Consider the following 10388-nt stretch of genomic DNA (forward strand, 5'->3'; position numbering starts at 1 on the left):
CCTTTTTTTTTTTTTTTTTTGTACCAGGAATTGAACCCAGGGGTGCTTAACCACTGAGCCACATCCACAGCCCTTTTTAATATTTTATTTAGAGGCAAAGTCTTGCTGAGTTGCTTAGGGCTTCACTAAGTTGCTGAGGCTGGCTTTGAACTCACAGTTCTCCTGTCTCAGCCTCTCAAGCTGCTGGGATCATAGGCATGTACCACTGCACCCAGCTTGGCTCTTCTTATTTATTCCTGCCAGTATGCCCCACTTCATGTCCAAATCCTTCATACCTATCTATGGGTAGTTTTACCTATATGGATTAGGTACTAGGATATTAACCTCCTCTTGCTCTATCATCTCCCTCTCAGGTTAAGCCACATCAAACAAGCTCCTGAAATTATCTGCATAAAACCCTGGTGTATTTACCACCTAACTAACTCTGATTGCAGGGTCATGGCCTTATTGATTTTTGCAGTGTTCTGGAAACTTCAAATAGCTCTTAGGGACACAATAGGCACTGCATATGGATATAAAGAAAACGGAGGTAATAAGAAGGACTCTTTCCTGGTTGTGATTTTCCACAAGGGATGAATGGAAATAACATTCACTGGAAATGGACGATATTAAGGACATCATCCAGATGTTTTTCATCACCACGCCTTACACCTAGCCCTGTGTACAGGTGCATATTCTCTTTTCCTTCCTTACCCTTCCTCTCCATTTACAAAGACTTAGCTTCTTTGACCATTTACCTACATCATCATCGCTTTAAAATTTCATAGTGTAGAGCTATGATTCCAGTTGGGCATGGTGGCACATGTCTATAATTCTAGCTATTTGGGAGCCTAAGATCAGAGGATCTCAAATTTGAAGCTATCCTGGGCAAATTGAATAAATAAAATTTTAAAAAATCAAAAGGGCTAGGGATAAATGCATAAGGCCCTGGGTTTAAGACCTAGTACAAAAAAGGTACTGTAACTCCAAAGTTATTAGTCTGTTTTTGAAAACAAACATGTATATGCATTTATCATATATCAGACGCTGTTTTAAGTACTTTTAAAAATATTAACTCTTCTAATCATCCTAACAACCCCACAGATATGTGCAATTATTTCCTCCATTTTACACATGATAAAACTAAAGTACAGGGATATTAATAAGATTGACCAAGGATATACAGCTATTAAATGATGAACTGGGAGTTTGGGTTCAGAGACTGAGCTGCCAATCCATCAGCTATTATGTTAGTTTGTTTTCCATTCCTATAACAAAATACCTAAGTTAATAAACTCACCAATTTATTCATTTATTTATTTATTGTGTGTACAATTTGTCAGACCTTACATCTGACAATCTGAGAATATAATAGCTAATGAGACATTGTCATTGCTCTTAAGGTGCATTATAGAGATTAGAGTCACCAGGTTATTCAGGTACTTAATCTAAGTTCTATGATAAAAGTAGGCACAGAGGGTGACAGGAAGCAAATAAGAAACTCCAATGGCTTTGGAGAAAATCATCAGGGGTCTCATAGCCAGAGAAAAAGGTTAGAGAAAAGAAGCCATCTTTCTAAGAGCTTTGTCAGCCAATTTGATGTGTGGTGAATTCATTCATCCTCCACAAGGGTAATGGGAAGTCATTTCAAGAAAGAGCATGATTCATGGCTATTTCTACACTTGGACAGGTCACTCTGGCTACAGAAAGATCTAGCAAGAGAAGTTGCAGTAGAGTTCTTGGTTTGGGGGAACAGAAGCTTCTGCTTCTCTTCCTATGCCAGGCCTATTCAGGGATCACTAACCATCTCTTCACTGTATTTCGGGGAGCAAGTGCTGCTACTCACACAGGTCATGACTAGATCAGTAACTCCTCATTAAGACAACTTCAACATCTTCTCTCTTTAGTACTTTCTGCCTTTCCTCCTTCCTGACTACCTGTGCTAAGCAGATCTGGGGAAGGTTCAACTTATCACTTGATTGTCACATCTCTTTTCTCTACCTTTGCCACCTTTGCAGATAGATGAATGAGTGACATGAAGACAGGGTTTGCCAAATAATCCAACCTCTTTTGCTTATTCACACTCCCACATCCTCACCCTTGGTCAGACTATTTCAATAATCTTTTATCAGATTAGAAAGAATTATCTCATCTTTTCTCTTTGTTCCACCTCTTACTTCAGTCCATCTCCAATACTGATTCAAGACTTTAAAATACACATTTGATCATCTGGCATTTCCCTTCATATAAATCTCTATTTACTCATGACATCCAATGTCTTACAGTGATGAGGTGCACAATATTCCTTCAGGAAACCTTGCTCTTTCACCTGGATCGTTCACAGAGAATGTGCCATGAATAACACATTAGTCTGTCAAAGAGACAGCTCTGCTCTTCTCCCAGAATACACTTCCACTCAAAGCTCTACTACCAGTCATGATTATGCAGAAGTCCTTAAAGCAGTAGTTTTCAAACTTTTATGCATATTTTAACCTGAGAGCTGTAAAAAGCTCTCATACTCATGTCACACCACATATCTATTAAATCATAATGTCTGAGGTGGAGGACAGACATTAGTATTTTCTGAAGATCTGTGGGTGAATTCCAACATACAGCAAAGTTAAGAACAACTGCCTTAAAAGATAAACCATCATTGTATCTGTTACAATAAAATGGGAAAAAATGGAAAATCAGGGTCTCTCTAAGTAGTTACTATTAAGAAACAATTAGCTCAGAAAATCAGATTGACTGGTACTAGAAAAGCCTGAGTGGATTTCTCTGTGCACACCATCTATGGAATCAAACAGGGAGAGATGATGGATTTCTGAATTTCATTGAGATGGGTTTACAGTAAGTCTACATGTCCTGTCCCTAGGCATAGTAAACCTGGAATTACAGTCAGGGGAAAGAGTCGGGATTACTGAAGAGTATATATACAAATAATGTGACTTCTATAGTTTTTATCTCTGTTGTATCCGTGAGGTGAGTCTTTCTTTCTTTTAAATATTTTTTTAGTTGTTGGATCTTTATTTTATTTATTTATATGTGCTGAGAATTGAACCCAGTGCCTCACCCATATGAGGCAAGCCCTCTTCCACTGAGCCACAACTGCAACCCCGTGAGCCCTTCTTTAATATTCATATGATCACTGTCCTAGTTAAGGCCTGAAACCCACTGTTTGGGTCTATTGCAGCAACTTTATAGCAAATTTACCTGCTTTCAAATTCAGTCATACTCACCATTCACTCCTTCTGGTCTTGTTCTGTTCTTCAGGAAAAGTATCAAGGAGGTCTGAGTTTTCCTGGAAGAAAAAACACAATAGGCCTGGAGGTAACAACAGAGTGTAGTCCATTGCGGGGAAGTATAAGTGTTAAGTGTATCTAAAAAGAGGGAGAAGGAAAAATGGTGAGAGACTGAAAATTGAGCAGATTAGGAAGAGCCATCTCATCCTATTAAGGAGATTGGCAGGCAAGGAGTTGACAATCTTATTTGGCTCTCAGAGAGATCACTCTCGCAGCAGTAAAATAAACTGATAGGAAGGCAAGGCTGTAGAAGAGAACATAACTGTCTTTACTTCTTACATGTGCAGAGAGTTAAAGAGAAGTGGAAGCATCTTACAGGTATTTAGAAAGCCAAACTCAAGGAATGGAATCTATAGTCTGTTGGGTTTCAGAGGAAAGACTTCCATGATGGCCTCTTGTTGACTTCTGTTTCCATGATCCCCAACAACCTCTAGATGTTACTTGTGGTCCCCTACAAGGAGTCTTCAGGGTTCAAAGAGTCTGGGGGACTCCCATCACCAAGCAGTTCTTTCAGCAGTCATTCCTCTAACCATGTTCAAATAAATTTACATCCTACTTATAACAGATCTCCATGTGATGTCTCCAACTTGTTCAAGAAGAGAAAAATGTCCCAGTCACACCATTTCTTACCTGAAACAGTAGCCACCACAAGGGCCTGAAATATAAATATGTATAGTAATTTCACCCCCAGAGGTCTACAAATTGGATCATACATATCAGATATCTCCTTCCTGAAACTTCAACAAATATTTCTGGGTACAATTTGACCACAGAGACAGTGGATTAGGAGTTGCCTAATTTTTGGACTCAAATAATGTTCTGGAATTGGGCCCTAGTGGAGGGAGAGGTCCTTGCAAAGAAATATTACTGTAATATGCATTTATTTTTCCCCTGTTTTTCTCCCTGAGTTCTTTCTACTAATTGCTCCAGCACTCCACATTCACATAACCCCAGGTCTACACAAGCTCTATTTAAAAAAAAAAAAAGCTCCTCTCAAATAAATAACCACAGCTTGGTTGACCACAGTCTGATTGTATGATTCAATCAGACTAACCTTCTGTGACCTCCTGATGAACAATAGCCTTGAGCTTTCTACATAAAATCCCAAATCCTCAAGTGTCCAGGCCACTAGTATCCCTCTGCCAAATACCATACCCAAAGTGCAGATTTTCCAATTCTTTCCATGCTTTTGTACACATGCCCACCACTCAGTCTTAAACACTATCTCTCACCCTATTAGCCTAGTATTTCCTCCTCACCCTTTAAATTACATTTCAAATTTAATTTTCTCCAGAATTCCTTCATTAAAAATGTAAGCCCATCTAATAAGCTGACCTTGTGTGGCCCACCACACTAATCCAGTAAAATGGTATGTGAATTTGGGTAGGTTACCTAACTTCTCAATGCCTCTATTTTATAACCTACGAAATAGGGATAATAACAATACTAAATGATAGGGTTTGTGATGAGTATAAAATGAGCAAATCTTTACAAAGTACTTAAAACAGTTCTTGGAACCACATATAGCATTTAGTAAATATTATTTAATATTATTAGAATTAGTAGGTCACTATATGCTGAATTTTTAAAATTCTCTCTCCTCACAAGTTAGTATCCTTGAACTCAGAGACTCTTTCTTGCTTGTAAACAATAGTATCTAAAAAAGCACTGCAGAATGAACAAATGATACAAACATACTAAATTATTAATGAATAGAGCCCTTCTTTGTAGACCACTATCTATTCCCACAATCTAGGCACTAGTGATCCTAAATTATTAGATATCTTAAAAAATAACCTCTGCTCTTGCCTTGGCTGTAACTTTCCTCCTCATGTTGTGTATAACCTATGGGATGATCTTTCCCAGCTTTCTCCAGAGTACACTGTCTAGGTTCCTCTTCTCCTCCAGTCTGCAGGCACAGTATATCCTTCTCATCCATTATTATTCAGGGCCCAGAGCATATACATCGAGAAGCCTGGAAGCCTGACATGAATGGGTGATGAGGGACAATAGCAATCCCATAAACAACTGTAGATCATACAGGTTAGAATGAAGGAATAAGCTTTGGGAGGAAATGAAAGGAAGAAAAACAACCTGTTACCTAATGTACACTCTAAAAACCTGGTCACAGACGTTCTAGCCCCCACAAAAAGAATGGGGCTGTTGTCACAGGCCAGAAAGTTTATAGACAATGGGAAACATAAAGAACTTCTCAGGGAAATAGTGAGAGAAGTCCTGAGGAAAATATAGGATAATTTAGATCATTTAAAGTCCTTTTGTTCTCCCATAATTGATAAGAGCTAAGAAAAACATCTAGGTAGTCTTTTTAGGTCCCATATTGTATAATGGTGAAACCAGGAGTAGATTCAATGTATCTTGTCCTAGAAGTTAAAATTTTATTCAACTGTTTCTCTTACAGGAAAAGGTAAAAATGAGGAATTGTGAAGTTAAGTAAGTTGGCAGTATGCCCTAACTCAGAGATTTTTGTACCCATGTACATATGTGAGTGGGAAGAAAGTAATACAAAAGAAAGGTCTATTTTGGTGGGGTGAGTTACCAGGGATTGAACTCAGGGTCACTTAACCACTGAGTCACATCCCCAGCCCTTTTTTTGTATTTTATTTAGCGACAGGATCTCACTGAGTTGCTTGGGGCCTCACTAAGTTGCTGATGCTGGCTTTGAACTGAAGATCCTCCTGCCTCAGCCTCCCAAGCCACTGGGATTGCAGACATGTGCCATCACACTCGGCAAAAGGCTTATTTTTAAAATTTGTTCTTTTTAGTTATACATGACAGTGGAATATATTTTGACATACCACACATACATGGAGTATAACTTCCCATTTTTGTACTTGTACATGATGTGGAGTTATACTGGTCGTGTATTCATATAAGAATATGGAAAAGTTATGTCAAATTCATTCTACTGTCTTTACTATTCCTATCTCCCTCCATTCCCTTCATTTCCATATGTCTTAATGAGCAAACTTCTATTCTTCCCTCCACCCCACGCCCTGGCTTATTGTGAGTTAGCATTCATATATCAGAGAGAACATTCAGCCTTTGGTTTTTTGGGATTGGCTTATTTCACTGAGCATGATAGTCTCTAGATCCACCCATTTACTGGCAAATGCCATAATTTCATTCTTCTTTATGGCTAAGTAATATTCCATTGTGTATATATACCACATTTTCTTTATCCATTCATCTGTTGAAGGGAACCTAGGTGGGTTCCATAGTTTAGCTATTGTGAATTGAGCTGCTATAAATATTGATGTGATTGTGTCATTATAGAATGCTATTATTAAAATAAGTCCTTTACATATATGCCAAGGAGGCGGAAACTGAGTCAAATGGTGGTTCCATTCCACATTTTCTGAGTAATCTATACTGCTTTCCAGAGTGGTTGCACCAATTTGCAGTCCCACCAGCAATGTATGAGTGTACTCGTTTCTTCACATCCTTGCCAATATTTATTGTTACTTATATTCTTGATAATTGGAAAGGCCTATTATTTTTAAAACATTTTTTGTAGTTGTAGATGAATACAATATCTTTATTTTATTTATTTATTTTTATGTAGTGCTGAGGATTGAACCCAGGGCCTCACACATGCTAGGCAAGTGCTCTACCAGTGAGCAACAACCCCAGCCCCCTGGAAAGGCCTATTCTCAAAGGCATAAAGAGAACCACTAAGGCAAACTAATATGAGTTAAATTACACAGGTAAGTTTGAGGTGTATCTCCATGAAATTTTTTGTTGTAATTTATATAATTGTTACCTTGTGGCCTATTATACATATTGTCCTAGAAGAATGAATGGGAATAGTCTTCTCCCAATATTCTCAGCACACAAGTAGCTAGAGGACACTTGACTATGGGCCCAGATATAAAATAGCTATCATTTTTTTTGAGAGAGAGAGAGAGAGAGAGAATTTTAATATTTATTTTTTTAGTTTTCGGCAGACACAACATCTTTGTTTGTATGTGGTGCTGAGGATCGAACCTGGACCGCATGCATGCCAGGTGAGCGCGCTACCACTTGAGCCACATCCCCAGCCCTAAAATAGCTATCATTATCCTGAGAGTCTGTTTGTGCCTGCCCATGACTAGGCGCACACTCTCTCTCTCTCTCTCTCTCTCTCTCTCTCTCTCTGTCAGTAAGTATTCATAAAGGGTCTGCCCTCCATCTTTTTGCCTTAGCGCAAATATTATTGTGGCAATGCCATTTAACAAAATGAGTACGTGGCTGGAAACAATGTAGGAAGTTCATGGAATAAACCTCAATTTTTTTCATGTTCAATAAAAGATTATTGTAAAATACAGTATGGCATCTCCTGCACTTGTCCTCCACCATCCCCCTTCCTGTTAATGGCAACATCATCCTTCAGCATCAATCACCAAACCACTCGATCAACAACCCACAATCCAATAAACAAATCATGTACATCAGAATTCTGTAATGTCTCACATATATTCGTTCATATTTCCAATTATCATGAGTTACCTAGAATGCTAAAAAGCACTCCACCTAAACAACACCTCTTATGCCCTCCAGTGCATCTTTTAAATTACATAGTTCTTGGACTGATATTTTAAAACCACAGATCTGGGGCATCTTTTGTTGTGTTCCCACAAGCCTTTGACCAGGTGATAAGGCAGAAAAAAAAAATCTCTTCTAAATATACCAGGTCTGATTCCTACCTACTGTTTCCAGCACAAAACACAGTTCCACACCATACATCCAGAATGACTGCTACCTCTGTCTCTCAAAATCGCATGATAGAATATTGATCAAAATGTATTGTTATTTTGTGTGCATGTAAGAATATATAATGAGGGGCTGGGGTTGTGGCTCAGTGGTAGAGTGCTCACCTAGCACTTGTAAGGCATTGGGTTTGACTCTCAGCACCACATATAAATAAGTAAATAAAATAAAGGTCCGTAAACAATAAAAATATTTAAAAATATATGTAATGATTCCTACCATTATGTACAACTTTGGTGCACCACTAAAAATATGAAAAAATAAATTAAAAAGTCACATGATGGATCCTCTGGTTGGAAATTATCTTACTCCCACTAAACTCCTACAATTGCTACGATTAACATGCCCTCTCTTTTACTATGATTTCAGAGATGATTCTTCTGAGCTTTAGTGCTTTCTGTGGCATTTGTATAGATTCTTACCTTTTTTTTCTCCAGGCACTGGCACATAGAAGTTGTATATTTATCCCAGCAATGTGCAGGGGCTCACCTGACAGGTATCTAGCTGCCTCCAGGCCACCAACACATAATTCAAGGTACAGTGCAATATCTCTGACGCTAGAGACAGTGTTGCCTAACAAATAATCACAAGGGCCAGAATTATTCAGGAAATATCTGAAATTGGGCTTTAACTCTAAGAGAGAATAAAAGGATTTCAAAACAATTTCTGGTGTGGAGTATTTGCCTCCCGCCCCTCTGCATGTTGGGTTATTGCTTCTGTTAATGTCTTTAGAGATCAAAGATAAGAACGTGGGAAGCGGCAAGACTTGGATGACAGAGTAGGGGTTGCGCTAGATATTGCTAAGAATAAAGGAAGAGGAGAAAGCATATCCCTGCCTGACAGGAAGTTTCAGTCTTCCTGGAGATACAAGTTAGACACTCCTTTACAAACATAAGATTGAATGTGATACCTTTCCCTGGCTCCTGCCCCTTCCTAAACTTGGTGGTGGTCGGGGGGGAGGGGGAGTGCTACATTTCTAACACACATGGGGGATACATACTCCATTCCACTTTGTCTTGCATTGAGGGCATTGTTCCAGAAAAAAAATGACAGTTCTGCACCTGAGAAGACCTTGTACATGGAAGAGTTCAGTATGAAAATTTACCTTCTTCCTCCATTCCTTATAGCATCCATGACAACAAATTAGAGGGTAGTTACTATACCAGATAGCTTCACAACAGAAACTGCTTATGTCTATACATCTGATATCCAACATCTCATAATGCACTCCTCTCACGGATTCTGACATACAACCAGGACTGCTTACAAACCACAGCCTGATCAGCACCCCCAATGGTGGGGACTTTAATTGTACTACCGGGCTATATTACTACCATTCCCATCTCCACTTCTGGTGCCCTCATGATTTGGGAGCATGGGGAGAGCCCCCAAAATATCCAACATGAAGACCCCTCAAAATCTTTCAAAACTGGGGCTGGGGTTGTGGCTCAGAGGAAGAACGCTTGCCTAGCGCAGGCAAGGCTCTGGGTTTGAGCTTCAGTACCACATAAAAATAAATAAATAAAACAAAGGTATTGTGTCCAACTTCAACTAAAAAATAAAATTAAAAAATCCTTCAAAACCCAGAACTGAACATAGTTCTGCAGCTCTACCTCATTATTTAAAAGGGTCTCTGCAACAATTTTGAGTAGAGTCAGCTGTTTCCTGAACACCACAGCAGCCATGATGAGGTCCAGAAACCTCATTCTTTGCATTTGTCGCAATTCAAAAGAAGATGTAGCTAGGCCTGAGGTGATCTGTTCCAGTCCCAGTCAGTCTGCACCTGGGCAGTATCTTGTTGCTGTCTCCAGGCCAACAACATGTAATTCAAGGTGCAGTATAACAATTTTGACACTAGTGGCAGTGTTGCCTAAAAAATAATACAAGCAGACTTATGCAGGAAACATCTGAGATTGGGCTTAAAGAGAGAATGGAAAGATTTCTAATAAGTATTGTAAATCTTGGCAGAGGGTTTTCCTCCCTCTCTTCTTCATCCTGGGTTATTCCCTCCTAGTTATTGAAGATGCTCTCTCTTACACACACACACACACACACACACACACACACAGAACACATGCATGCATGCCCACATATGTGCATTCCACCTGTGAATATTCTACCTCTACCAGGCCACTCACAGAAAATAAAGAAGTCTCCTACCTAGCTTTCCCATTCTACTTTCTAGGTTTCTCAAAAGTCCATCTTCTTGGGACTAGGATTGTGGCTCAGTGACAGAGTGCTTGCCTCGTGCCTGTGGGGCACTGGGTTTGATCCTCAGCATCACATAAAAATAAATACATAAATTAAAGCTATTATGTACATCTACAACATATATATATA

The 10388-nt window shown here is 39.0% G+C and overlaps 1 long non-coding RNA gene across 2 annotated transcripts in view; it reads right to left on the reverse strand.

Annotated features, from left to right (window-relative positions):
* The window catches only part of LOC125614514, a 95091-nt gene that overhangs the window by 58097 nt on the left and 26606 nt on the right, over nucleotides 1-10388 (reverse strand). For both annotated transcript variants that reach the window (XR_007345104.1, XR_007345103.1), the window contains exon 2: nucleotides 3219-3280. This is a non-coding gene — a long non-coding RNA (uncharacterized LOC125614514). The remainder of the gene's footprint in view (nucleotides 1-3218; nucleotides 3281-10388) is intronic.

Source organism: Marmota marmota, unplaced genomic scaffold (genome assembly GCF_001458135.2).
Source record: "Marmota marmota marmota unplaced genomic scaffold, marMar, whole genome shotgun sequence".
Taxonomy (NCBI): Eukaryota; Metazoa; Chordata; class Mammalia; order Rodentia; family Sciuridae; genus Marmota; species Marmota marmota.